Source organism: Squalius cephalus (assembly GCF_949319135.1).
Source record: "Squalius cephalus genome assembly, chromosome: 21".
In the NCBI taxonomy this organism is placed as follows: Eukaryota; Metazoa; Chordata; class Actinopteri; order Cypriniformes; family Leuciscidae; genus Squalius; species Squalius cephalus.
Window position 1 is genome coordinate 19,413,580 of NC_137142.1, and position 14,625 is coordinate 19,428,204.

At 36.6% G+C, this 14,625-nt stretch overlaps 1 protein-coding gene across 1 annotated transcript in view; it reads left to right on the plus strand.

Moving 5' to 3' along the window:
• The first annotated feature begins 6,119 nt into the window (after positions 1-6,119).
• Positions 6,120-14,625, plus strand: part of tmem72 (transmembrane protein 72) — a 76,798-nt gene continuing 68,292 nt past the window's right edge. The window contains exons 1-2 of the mRNA XM_079854682.1: positions 6,120-6,255; positions 6,382-6,542. The gene's annotated coding sequence lies outside the window, so the exon portion shown is untranslated. The remainder of the gene's footprint in view (positions 6,256-6,381; positions 6,543-14,625) is intronic.

The window sequence follows — 14,625 nt, forward strand, 5'->3', positions numbered from 1 at the left end:
ATGAATGAATGAAATGAATGAATGAATGAACTCTGAAAACACAGAACACAAAGCACTCCCGAATATTTAAATGTTATTGGAGCATTTATTGTGTTATCAAAATTGTGCAATATTTACATCTACTTTTGAATTTGACATTCATTTTATTTAATATTTAACAGTCATAATTGAAGCCAGTATTATAATTTATTTTAATTGATCGAGTTAGTTTTCATAAATTGACAATATGCTGTGGGATTTTTATATGTTTAGCAATGTATAGCGAAAATAAGTTTTTAAAAAAATCTATAAAGAAAATATATCTATGAAAACAAATTCCAATGCGCCAACGTTGCGCTTAAAAAGTTTCTTATCATACAGCGCCCTCTTGAGATCAGAATTTTTACAATCCCTTCCATGAATTTACCATAGCAACCCTCTTGGTACCTTTTGTTTTTTACAGTAGCAACAGTAAACTTTATTAAGGAGTTGAACTTAATATCTAAAAACTATTTCTCTCTTGTTTAGTGTTGATTCGGTAGGTTAAGCAGGCTCGTGGTTGAATACTGGTGAATGAACTGTAGATGGCGGAAGCGAGCTGCTTGATATTGCAAACTCTCAATCTTCAGAGTTCACTACCTCCAAACTTCTAGAGCTGCAATCATTTGTGAAGTGCTGTCATATTTAAAGACAAAGGAAACATGGAGACGTGTGAAACCAAGCAGTAAAACCCGCAAGTATCATAGTTTTTCTCTGTTTTTCAGTAGTGTTTTTCCTCAATGTCCCGAGGAAAGAATGAGTGACAGTGTTTGTGACACATCAAAGCAAGCGATCAGGAAAACAGCCATTCCATAATACCATGTGCTTGGTGTGCACAACTTTGATACTGTATTACTTTTTTTTCCTGATGATACCATGCCAGCCATATCCAATTGTTCTTAGTCCTTGAGTTTGCTGCCAAAATGTTTCTTCCATATGACAGGTTTTCCACTCCCATGTTTCCTTCCAAAAGCCTGAAGGAAATCATATTATATTTATAGCGTTGTGTCAACCTGGGATTACTGAGGTACTAACTGATATATCCAGTGTTTTATTAATATCCTCTTCTAAGTGTTTTATCATTTAATTGAATTTATTTCTATCTGCTATACTTGCCTTTTAGTCCCATCATGTATCTGTATCACATGATTTTATTCTTATTTTTAGTAGTGTATCTGACTCACAAGTTCAATGAAATTTGTGTTTGAATTGTTTGCAACAGTTTAATGGGATTTTGAAGTGTCTGTTTTTGCAATAACGCCTCGTAATTGTGCAGAAATGCTATATAAGTTGCCAGTAAAAGACAAGACTTGATTGTAATCACATATTATTTATTTCAATAATCCAAATCTAAAAAAAAAAAAAAAAAAAAAAAAATTATGAAAAAGGTAAATAAAATCAACACCAAAAAACAGATATGACACGTATTTTCTTTCCTATTTTCAATTTTGGGGTCATTTTGACCCTGAGGACCATTAATTAATTAACTTAATAGTAGCCTATATTAATGTTACAAAAAAATCCCTTTCTGTCATGCATAAGAAACATGAATCTAGGCTTTAAGTGATGAATTGCATCAAATGCTTTACTTCATATTATAAAATACTACATATTGTGCACCACCTGGAAGGTTTCAGTGGATCACCCTGAGCGTTCGTGTGCATGAATCTTAGGTTAGCTTGCTTTTAAAGGCCATTCTTCTGATGATGCTATAAATTAAACTGTCACTTCTTTCCCTTACTTTGTAGTTTCTGATCCCCGAAGTTAGATCTTTGCGCAGTATGAAGGATAATGTTACTTCTTTGGAGCTTCAGATGATTATTGATTGGTGAGCAAGTGTAGTGCATTGGATAAACCTCAAATGAACTTTTTCTTTTTCACAGAACCCTTCAGGAACTTGACTTGAAAAGAGATACGGCTACATCGGCTCTGTATATTTTACAGAATTCGTTCCTAATGTCTTGATATGATTTTTCTGTTTATTTTTTTGGCCTAGTTTTCTATACCATGAACAGAAACTAATGCAAAGCCGACGGTCTATGTGCAAAGCGTTTATTTACAGTGCATTTCGAAATAAACAGAGGATTTAATTAAAATCTTATTCACGTTTCACTCAGCCATTCACAAATGCAAAGGAATCTTAACCAAACATTGAAATTGTTCAAATATACACAGCATGTGGTGGCAGATTTCTTATGTTTGTACATTGTGAAAGGACTTTTTAAAAGTCACGTACGCCCACTGAGCAGAAGCAGAATAACTTATTGCATATCCATAAGGAGTTAATGCTAAAACTAAATAACAAATGTTTAAGCAACAAAGTTAAACTTTTGCTGGTGCTGTAAACAGATTTGCTTTGCTGCAAAAAGCAAACATTATTTAATTTTTTTTCCCATTATATTTTAACCAATTAAAAATGTAGGTGTGCTATTCACTGTTAATCTTCCTCTCTGGTGAACTGAGGAATCACTGTGGCTTCATCATTGTGTCAGTGAGCTCAACTTGAGAACTGACTCGCAAACAAACTGATTCACATATGAATCATACAGACTGGTTTGATTCATTGAATCAACCTGAATTGGACATAGCTCAAAATTTTCATTGAATAACAACTTCAATTTCAGTCTGTTTGTCTAACCAAACTTGAAATATAGTGCACATGTTGTATGACTACTTTTATAATTATTTTAATATTTTTGCATCCTTACATAAAAAAAAAAAAAAAAAAATGTTTATCAGAATTCACTGAAAATGTTTATGGCACTACAGGCCACTGTAAATCTTCTGCCATCATGAACAAAAGCAAGTATGACGAAATCACTCTCTGCCCTCTGTGTGAATTCTTTTGAAGGTGGATGAGCAATTAAAATATTTACTCGGCATGTACAGTGCATGAAAAGGGGAAAGCTCAGAGGAGGGAAATGTAAATTGATGTTTGAATTGCTCCCAGCACAAGTCTGTACATGTTGCTCCGGGGGAGAGTCTAGCGGAGAAAGCTTACTCAAATAAACCACGCAGCCACAAATGAATTACCTCAGCAAGTGATATCCTCTTAATGTTGTTTGGAATCAAAGGCTGACCTGTTAAGAGGAATGTAAACTTGCTCCATACTTGGGGAATTTTCCCTGATCTGACTTGCCTGCATATCTGAGCCGTTTATTGAATCTTTTAAGATGGTAGCCAACGAATTGGGCAACTACCTGAGTACATAGATGTAATGGCTGTACGTATGTCCTTAGAAACCTGTTGGTGCTGGTAGATTAAAGTGCAGTGCATGTACATCTTGTACAACTTTATGTACAATGCAGCCATGTTAAAAAGAAATATAAATATAGTTTTATCTTTTTAAGAAATACATTATATTTCCATTTTAAATAAATTATAAATGATACAAATAAATGATTTCTTTTGAATAAATTATATATTTTTTATTTTATAATTGAAATATTTCATGTAATTATTTGTAAATATTATTTGAGAATAATATATTATTGACTATATACACTGCCTGGTCAGTAAGATTTAAAAAAAGAAAAAGAAATTAATGCATTTATTTAACAAAAATGGATTGAATTGATCAAAAGTGACACTGTGACAGTAAAGTCATTTCTAATGTTACGAAATATTTTTATTTCGAATAAATCCTGTTCTTTTGAACATTTCTATTAATTTAATAATCCCGAAAAGATATAGGCCTATCACAATTTCGACAGAAATATTAAGCTGCACAACTGTTTTCAACATTGATAATAAGAAATGTTTCCTGACCATCAAATCCACATGAAGGATCATGTGACACTGAAGACTGGAGAAATGATGCTGAAATTTCGGCTTTGCCATCACAGGAATAAATCACATTCTAAAAAATTTTTTTTTTAAACCGACTGAACCCACACTTTTGAATGGCAGTTTAAAACCACATAGTAATCAGGATATACTCCCTCCCTCCCCCCATTTCAAATATATAACAATAAAAATGAACAAATATTATCATTAATATTTACTAGTTTGTGTGTGTGTGCATCACTGTCGCATGACATGACTCTAATGTCAGAGCTGGAGTTGGCATCTGCTCCCAATTCCCTGCCCTCTTAATTCAGCACTACTAAGTCTCGCCAAAATTCCCACAACAGTAGGGGAGATTGAAGACTAATATGTGATTTCTTTGAAGCAAATGAAGTGAACCGAAAGTCTTTTTCTTTTTTTTTTCTCTTACCTTTTGCTTGCCATTGTCACCATGGGAACATAATGTGTTTGGAGACCCATAAGTTCCTAAAGATCTTTGCCACCACATCACAGATGCATTGAGCAGTTACCCACAACTGTGCGTACAAAGCAGGCACGTAACAATGGGTGGGCTAGCATGGACCTGCATTCGTGCCCACCCAGCCACAATGCACAATTTTGGAAACCAATCCGAATAGAAAATCCTGCCTACGCCCCTGACACAAAGATCAACTGGGGCTTTTAATCAGATATTTAAATTTAGGTAGCCGTTTCAGTTGTGCAGGAACAACTTTTAGGATTGCACAAGCAGAAGGCACCAGAGCTAATAGACATGAAATAAATGCCACAAAAATACATTTTTATTTGTATTTTATGGGGTCGTTAAACTCCTTATACTTGATTGCATGGCTTGTTTGTTGTTTAGTTCATTGTTTTCACTGGTATAGGTTTGAGAGAGGTTTTACCGGAATAGGTTAAAGTGTTGAAAAAGTATCATCAATAGTAATAGTTTTGACTCTGGGTTAGGTGAGATACTTAGAGTACAAAGAGAAAAGGGGCATTTTTTAGGATTTAAAAGCATAAGTGAAGCTTATAATTTTACAAATGCACTTACATCAGTTCTTATGTATTTGAGCTATAAAGCTTTTTAAATAATTTCAGGGTTTTAGGCTTTAATGAAGATGTAAATTTGGATGTAACTGTACACAGAAAAGGCTAGTAAGGGATTTGTTGACACTGAAATCATGTTAACATGCATACTATTTACGTCATGTGGCTATACTATTTAAACAGTGAGTATTTTAACATTTATGAATTGGTCCCATTCACTTTTCAATGTTAACTATGCCAAGGTTTTTTTGTTTTGTTTTTAAAGAAAAGGAAGGGCAAGTCGAAAATCTTTGTTGTCTTTTTGTGGTAATAGACATGATATCTTGAGACATGATATCATGAGCTTAGTTTGTACTGAACCTTCAAGACTCTTGACTGAGGCACTATAGCCACTTTTTTAGACTCTAATGAGAAGCCAGCTGTGTTAGTGCTTCTGCTATATCATGTACAGATAATCATTTATGAAATCAGAGCTGGGGAACTGTCCATTGAGATTTATGTCGTTTGTAAGATGTCATTATATGGATCCACAGTATAAAGATTAGTTTTAGGGAAGGAAATGAGACTCATACATCTGTAGGTATGTAGCAAAACATTTCCATTTCAATCACATTCTTCATGAACTCCAGTTCAGACAGGTGGAGTGTAAAAAGATCACTGGGACAATTCACCCTCTCATATCCCTAAACAACACTGCCGGGATCTAATATGTCTGGCTTAGATTTGAGTTACAAATGCACTAAAAATGCACAAATTGTTTATGTGACCAAATGGATGGACTTCCTGTAATATAATTTAGCTTGCTATTTCATATTAAGGTCTTGATTCATAGGGATTAATTGTTTATACACTGGGGATAATCACTTGTTCCTGATTGCACAATTACATTTACTGATTGGACATTTATCAACAGCTGACTCTGCCGTTCACTGTACTTGTATTAACATAATTTACTCAGAAGTTGCATCATAACATGTCTTCTCTAAGGCTCATGTCCTTTCTTCTTGTATGGTAGTAATTAAAGTTTTCAGTCTTTGTAGGGAATGACTGCAGAGAACAGTTTGCCATGATTTTGATGATGATAAATGACTTGAGCCCTTTCTTCATATTTAGCTTGGATGAGTTGGTAGCATCATGTCTATTAGCTAAGCAGTATTGAGTTAAACACATCTGTAAGTGATTTAGCAATTGAAGGGACCATTATATCCTCTTCTGAACTAATGCTCGCATCTGATGTGTTGACAGGGCATGAAGGTGTGGAGACCGCTGGCGTTGAGGTGTCGGCGTCAGACAGCAATTCACTCTCTCTGGAGTCAATCTCACAGGGCTCTAATCATCCACTGCATGTGTGTCAGTTTGCTGGAACCGATTTGGCCACTATCAAATCATAGCCTCAGTGTTGTAAGAAAAAGCAGCTGTAGTCAAAATAATGATTAACCTGATGAGTAGACATGTGGTCATGCTGGCGAAAGTTTGCCTGGAATTCCATTTGTGTGTGTGTGTTCAATGTTGGCTGTTTCTTTTCAGAAATGGCTTCGGGGATCCCATTCGGCAGAGCTCCGGGAGGTTGCAGTTTCCAGTTTGGAGGAGTCGAAGGCCTGAGATTAATAACCACAGAAATGAGCGTACAACCAAAACACAACATGTCCGTCCAATCTGCTGTCTGAGTTTGCATTGACGCTGAACAGGTACATATGCATAATACAGGGAAGGCAAGGGCTTAGTACATGTTAGAAGAAGGACAAAGGAACTGCTGCGTCCTAAGGCAATAGTTCACCCTATTTGCATACCTATCTGTTGAAAAGAGTAACTTTGATATTATGCTATTAATAACTATTGATAACTAATATCATATGTGTTAGAACAGCATGAGTTTGAGTTAATGATAACAGAATGTTTATTTTTTGGAGTAAAAAAGTTGTTACTGGGACAGGAGTCAGGACCATTTCAAAGCTACACATTTGTACCTTATTTATCCCTAAAGGGTGAAACCTATTAGTACCTAAATGGTACATATTAGTACCTTTTGAAGGGGTAATGTCCCAGTGACAGTTTTTGTACCTTTTTCGAAGAGTGTAGCATTTGAATTGCATTCAATTCAAGGTCTTTAGTAGTCAATAATAATTTAGATTTAAGATTTAGCTCTTTTCCCTGTTTTTCTGATATGAGGTCAGCCTTGTGAAAGTATGTGGAGAAATAAAAGTAAGGCTGCAGATATAGGTGTTACATCTTCATCATTCTCATCTAACAGATCAGTGTGTTAAATGCGGCTCTGGCACTTTTATAGTCTTGCAGACAGTTCCTGTGGTAGGAAACATGCTTTCACTGAGTTTCCCCTCTCTCCTGTGTGCCACCTTCCCTTTGTGTTCATGTCTCCCTTTATGAGAATAAATTCAGTCAACACTATTAATGAGCCATCACGCCTCCCTGAGTCGGCAGACATACTGTATTACTCTTTGAGTTCTAAAGAATCAAATTAATAATGAGATAGATAGATAGATAGATAGATAGATAGATAGATAGATAGATAGATAGATAGATAGATAGATAGATAGATAGATAGATAGATAGATAGATAGATAGATAGATAGATAGATAGATAGATAGATAGATTGATTGATTGATTGATTGATTGATTGATTGATTGATTGATTGTGACCTGGAAAGGTAAATCATACTGAGTCACTTTTGTTTTCTCCCAGAATCGTTGTTTTTGGCACAATATTTAGTATCTAAAAGCAAATGCATGCAATCCCAGGATATATGAATGTTTACATTAATTTAAGAGGCTAAATCTGTTACAGTAGGCTAAATCTTAAAATAAGTCTGCTGCGTTTTCCTTTTAAGTTTAAATGAAAATGTAATCAAGTTCATTCTACTTTGAATCAAACTCATAGAATAAGAAAGTATTACTAAAGATGCTCTGCTCTGCTTCCAGACAATTTCTTTAATATACATTAAATCAGATTTTCTTCATTTCATCTATATGTAAAAGGTTTAGAGTATGCATAATTTTCTAATGTTTACAGTCTCTGTCCGTGACTGATTATTCATACTTTTTTTTTTGTTTCTCCTTCATAAACACAAGCATGTACAGTAGCACTATTGGGGAAAGAGGCTTCTTGATGCATTACAGCAAGCTCAAGTAATTACAGGCTTTGCTATTACATTTATGAGAATAATTAGCGTTTTACAGTAAGCAAGAGAACTGGGTCTTCATCATTTAGAAGTGCTGATGCTTGAGCAGCAGTGAAAAACTTGAGGAGTTCAGTGCCCTGATATTAACTTGCCCCTCTATTATCTCTAATGAGACAAACAGATGTGTGTGGCATTGTTTTTTACAGCAGTGCAGTGACTTATTCAGCAAAAATAAAGCGTCCCGATGGAGATCCCATGCATAGAGTACAGGAAATATAACTGTGGTAGGTTGCAACACAGAAGTAGCCCTGGTCTGATGCTTACATCCTTTTTGTAAAAAGTTATTTTGTTGAGGAAAACAAACTGATGCGGTGTCTTTGCAGTTCGAAGAGGTCAGTGTTTCTTTTCTTGGCTATTTTCTCAAGCATTGACCTTGGGTTTGGACAATTAGTCTATGCTATTGAACAGGGACAGACCTGAGCTTCCAATCAAGACTTGGGCTTTTTGTTTTCCCAGAAGTCAGTGAGAGACAAAGGTCTCGGGTCAAAAGAACTGTCCCCCCTGTATCGTTCTGTCTTTTGCCCATGTCAGCTGGTGGAGCCACTGATATTTTCTAAAGTCTGGAAGAGACTGAAGGCTCACAGATTGACTGTCTGGCCCAGGGCAGAGCGCATACGTGGGTCTTGAGGTTGATGTTATTTAACTCAGGGGGCCAAATCAGAAAATGAGCAGTCACAGATCATTTACAAGGGACCTTAAAAGTTCAACCAAGCACCAATCCAAAGTTCTGTCCTCACTTCCAGCATTAGTAAATTAGCAGTGTGCCCCGCTTGGATGCTGGGAAACAGATGCTGCTTTTGTCAAGCACAAGAAAAATCCTGGTAGACTGACGTTTTATGATATTAATCTTGGATGATGAAATAGAAAAAAAAAAATGGAAGTATAAAGAGCACATTCTGTCTTAGATCTTGTTCATGCTTCTGCATGTTTAGAACTGGCACGTTCATAATACATAACCAGTGGATTTTGTGTACAGTTGCTGGTTCCAGCCCCACAAGGGTGGATATGCTATATTGAATTATTGATTTAATTTAATTCAACACACACACACAATTTATCTTGGCCTAAATATTTAGGATGCTGCATTTTTCCAGCATTTAGATGTAGACTTTGTTGTCAGTTAAGCAACTAGAGAGAGCAGACCTCAGGTAGACCTCAAGGGCTCAAACTTAATTTGTTTCAACACAATAAAGCCATGTTCTACAAGGGTTGTAATGTCATACAGAATTAAGGTTGAAGCTGTGCAACCTTCTTTTAGCGGCCAAGGGGGAAGACCTGTTTAACACTTAAACGAGTTTAACCAGCTACAAATCCCACCTGACAGAGTCACAGCCCGTGAAACGTCCAATTGCTTTTGTTTTTATCATTTTATATATTGTGCATGAAACCTGGAGCTTTCAGAAATCAATTGCAGGTCATGTAAGACATATTGTGATGGATCTTGCATCTTACGTAAATGTTTATCAGTTGCACAATCTCCTCTGGGAGAAGCATAATGCTCTTCATCATTTTTTTTGAGGGGTCATTGTGCAATGTGGAACATCAGGAATTGGAGTAATAAAGTCAAGAATCAGCTGGCCACATTTAATAATAGTTTGAAATTTTTTTTTAGAAGGTATGTATGGCAAAGGTCTAAGATTTCAAAAGCAAAGTGTCTTTTGCCTTTGACATCTTAGAGGTTCACTGCACCCGATGACTAGAAAGAAATAAGTTAGCGTAATTAAAAATAAACAGTAAATCGACATTGGAGGGAATGATGAATGGTTCTTTGGAGGATCAAGCATACATTCTAGTTATGCAATGTTCATTTACTGTGTTACAGAATGTCCAAAACTGACCACTAAGGATTTCGGGAATGGATTCCTTTGGACAGATTTGAGACAAACACATGACTGTCAACACCTTTGTTGTTTTATTTCAATAAAACGTAACTAAGAGTACATTCTGTGTACTTTTAGTTTTCTGGCAGTCAGGAAGGAAATCATGTTGACATGGGTTGGATTGGCATTACTAACAGAGCATGTTCTTGGCTTCGTTCTTTGTTTTTCTTCCTCGGCACCCAACGTGGCTGCTGTCAGCACCTGGTCAAGGTGCCAGTTAGGTGCAAATAGATCATTGTAAATTCCGGGCTGTACCTTCATTCATTCACAAAAAAAAAAAAAAAAAAAAATCTTTGCAGGAAAAACCACTTGAGTGGTTTCCTTTTCCCAGGACCCTTGTTATCATGCTCTAGGCCTGGTGACATTACATTTGTATAATGTCAGCTTACGCTGCACTTCCTAATTTACATTTAGCAGCAAGAGTTTATTTCTTGCAATCTGTCCTTTTTGGCAGACGATCATTTAAACCTATTGGGACTTTCTTTTTGGGGGTTTTCAATTGTCTTGCTGGTTTTTAGTTGAATCTAATCAAGTGAAGGTTATGTGAACTCTGGGTTCTGCTGTGACTTGGCAAAGCTTTCAGAGAAAATTGATTTTGTGACGAATCAGATCATATGTCAAATTCAGTGCACTAATAATTTGACTGAATTCACAACAAGTGTGGAGGGAATAGCAGCTCTTTTCTGGATAACTAAATGGCCCAGAGTAGAACAGCAGACATAGACATCTCCTTAATATATTATTTATGTACATGGAAAAGGTTATTACAAAGAGACTCAGTTGTATGATCACTTCATAAATATGCCCACTTGCTGCAATTCGTTTTGATGAAAAGAAAGAAATATTTATTTTTGCACGTTATCCTTAAAAAATAGTGCATTTGTACACAGTGAGAACAAAGTTCAAGCAGACTGCCTATAACATACTTAAAGGGATACTTCACTGATTAGCATTAAGCTTTGTATCAGTAGAAACCCGGTAGTATTTTCGAATGACTGTGCTTCCCTCCCTCATGTCCCCCTGAGACAAGAGATTTCTGTATTGTGTGTCTGGAAAAAAAACTCTTATGACGCAAAAATCGTCATTTTGCGTCATCGGAGGCTTTTTTGGCCGGAGGCTAGAGACTACAGCCAGTAGTGGGAGCTAGTTCCGCATGTTTTCAACCCACCCATAGGGGGGATCTCACAATAAAACGGCGTCTTTTCAGTTTCGAGTCAACTAGTAGCCTATTTGTATAATTTCTTCCGATACTGCCCTCTGTAACCGGTAGGCGTGGCTTGATAGTGGCCTCATAGGGCAGCGTGCAAGTGCATTCTGGGAGTTGTTGTCTTTCATCCACATTAGCCAAAAATACATTTTCTGGCTTTTCTCAGTCTAGAAGGCACCAACTTCTAAAATAATTTCACATTTCTACTACATAAATGACAGAATTTAAAGGTCCCGTTCTGCGTGATCCCATGTTTCAAACTTTAGTTAGTGTGTAATGTTGCTGTTAGAGCATAAATAATATCTGTAAAATTATAAAGCTCAAAGTTCAATGCCAAGCGAGATATTTTATTTAACAGAAGTTGACTACAAAAAACGGCTCAATTGGACTACATCCCTCTACTTCCTTCTTTAATGATGTCACTAGAACCGTTTCTTGACTAACCTCCGCCCACAGGAATGCTCCCTCAACTCTACTGGCTACTTGCGCACTTCTTATAACTTAGGCTACTGTGTTTACTCAGCTCTTACGGTGATTTTCTGAAGTAAAACTGACGCTTCATCTTTTGTGTGATGTACAATAAACTTTATTAAACTCATCAGTACATGTTTGATCATCATTCAGACAGCAGACTTGTAGGCTATTAATAAATAATGGATACATAGCCTACAAGCAGATGACAAATACGTTATAATAACCGTAATTAAACTACTAAACCATACCTGTTTCATCTCTATACAGCACTCTGACTCTGTAGGCATTATTGTCCGACTCGAAATGAACGGCGTTACTGAGAGTTTCTGATATTATCATCATTCCGTGAGATGAATTTTTCCTGACAGACTGAGCGCGAGCTCATGAAGCTCCGCCCCCTGTGTCGTCCAGCAGCACCTCATTTGCATTTAAAGGGCACACACTGAAACAGCTCGTTTTTCTGAGCCCCAAAAAATGTCAATTTAAACATGCTGTAAAAAATGATCTGTTGGGTATTTTGAGCTCAAACTTCACATACACACTCTGGGGACATCAGAGACTTATTTTACATCTTGTGAAAAGGGGCATATAACGGGACCTTTAAATACACATTCATCTTTCCATCGGTGAAATATCGCTTTAAGGAACATAATTTAGTTTTTTACATGTAAAAAGTATAACTTTTTGACCTGTTCCAAAACCTATAGTGAGCTGCATTTCTGAATGTATTTTTTTCTGAATCCAAGTAAAAAAAAAAAAAAAAAAATTAAATAAAATGAACCCAACTACAATATACAAGTTTTCCACTGGTACATTTGATAATTAGAGTGACAACAGGTCAGGATGTGACATGTTATATTCTGACAAAATGGAAAATGGAAACCACTGTACAATGATGTATACAGTTGTCCATTGACTGATCTAAGGCCTTCAGGGCACTGAAGTCTTCATTCTATACTTTATATCATATAAACTGTTCAGAATATAGTCGCCACCCTTCATTCTCCCCATTGACAGCAGTCAGGCCTTCAGGGCACTGGCCAGTAAAGAGATTCTCTGAGACAAAATGTAAAGCTATAGAGTCTGTTTAGCTGAATCTGATAGAATGGATCCTGTTCATGTAAATGAGAGGTGAGGAGTTGGGGACAAATGTTCTATTGGGTTTCCATTCCAAACACAACAGATTTCAACTCATATGTGAGGACCAGATGTTTTTCCACAGGGATGGAGTACATTTCTCATCTAGAACCGCACAGGAACGTACACATTTCTTTGGGAATGTGCCAGAAAGGGCTTAGGTTCTATTGAAGCATGTCTACCTCTACTCATATTCACAAAACACATTTTTCCTTCTTGATAAATAAGAGGAGGTTCATTGTATTTTTTTCCTGTATAGGTGAAATATAGCAATTGGCTGTGTCTTTGCTTTATTTGTGCAATCATTCTATTCCTGTATAAATTTCTTCAAAGAGTCTCGGTTTGGGTTTGCTGCTCACAGCTAGTTAATCAAGTGAAATCATTCAAACCATTCCTGGGTTTCTAAAAGCTGAGCGTAGTTTCAGCAAGAGATTTCTGTAAAAACTGCAAACCCAGTCATTTTTATTGTAAGCTTTCTGATAATTCTACATTGTGTTTTTGCACGTGCAGTAATGTGTTCATCTATTTTATTCTTTGACCTTTCACAAAGAAAAAAATGCGGAACATGGAATTTGCAAGTAAAACTTGACAGAGAACCAAAATCCATCAGTCTCTATCAGATAAGACCAAACATTGACTACAATCTTTACTAATCCCACGGGGCCAGAGAAAAATATATGTGGCACAGTGTTACCCCTTCCAACATTAGATTTAGTTTTGCTTGCCTAAGGTATGTGTATACAATGTGTGGGGCCCTTTATGCTGAGAATATATTATTCTGTCAGTTGGTCTTTTTCCTCATGATCTACTCATGTTTAGAGTATCAGGAAATCAATAGAGTGAGAACACATTGGTCAGTTTGTAAATTTTGTAAGTTGTTAAATATAATATATATTTTGAATCTCTTGCTATGAAAGTCAAACTTTCCTTCTGATGAATTTGACCTTCTGTACTCTGGTGAAGGAGTTTGGATAAATAAATGTACCTTCAGTGTGCCCTGCTGGTCATCTCTGCAGTACTTCCTGTCCGACCTCTATCAGGTAGCTGGATTTCCCGCCCTGACGCTGTTGACTCAGCTGGGCTTAGTGAAATGTTTCTATTTGAGCACACTGAGTAATACAGGTCCAATTTGTAATGCTGCTAAAAAGGTTGCAGCCTTACTAAACAAGCTGTAAGCCCTGCTTTATTATCCTTCACACCTTTAGACCAGCACAAAGCTCTTTAAAGAGAATCTCACTCAGGAAAACAAGCTTCTGCTCTGAGGCCCTCTTATGAGCGTGTGAAATCCCTGAGCATTGGTGTTTTTAGAAGCCCAAGCGTACAGAGGCAAAGGTCAGGAGAGCTTGGAGGTCCCATACACGAGGTTGCCCCTAAGATATTTTGCTGGGGCTTGAAAGGAGTCTAAACTTCCTCCCAATTTCTTGTATGGGATAAAGAGAGGTGTTTTACCGGGAGGCTTAAACATTTTTTAGCTTTTTTTTTTTTTTTTTAACTCTTGAAGTGGTTCTTTTTTTTTTTCAAGATTAAACATAATAAATCTCCAAAAGTGATGGTTCTAATATGTTTTCCCTCACTTCTGTTGAAATAACAAGAGTTGTAGAGTGGTTTCATTCCTCTTCCGGTGGCCGCTTTCTGAATTAATCACTCTCAACAGGTAACTTTCAGTGGGCGATCATGATGAATAGCACCCAACTCCATTAAAGTAAAACACTGGTGATTAATAACATCCCCGGACTTCGCATACAGAGCAAGACAAATACACATCTCTCCTGACCTCTTGCCGTTCAGGGTGAAATCATAACCTTCCTCTCCTCTGCACACACATACAGCAATCAAAACAAACTAAGCCTTAAGCTGGGGAACATTGAAAATGTG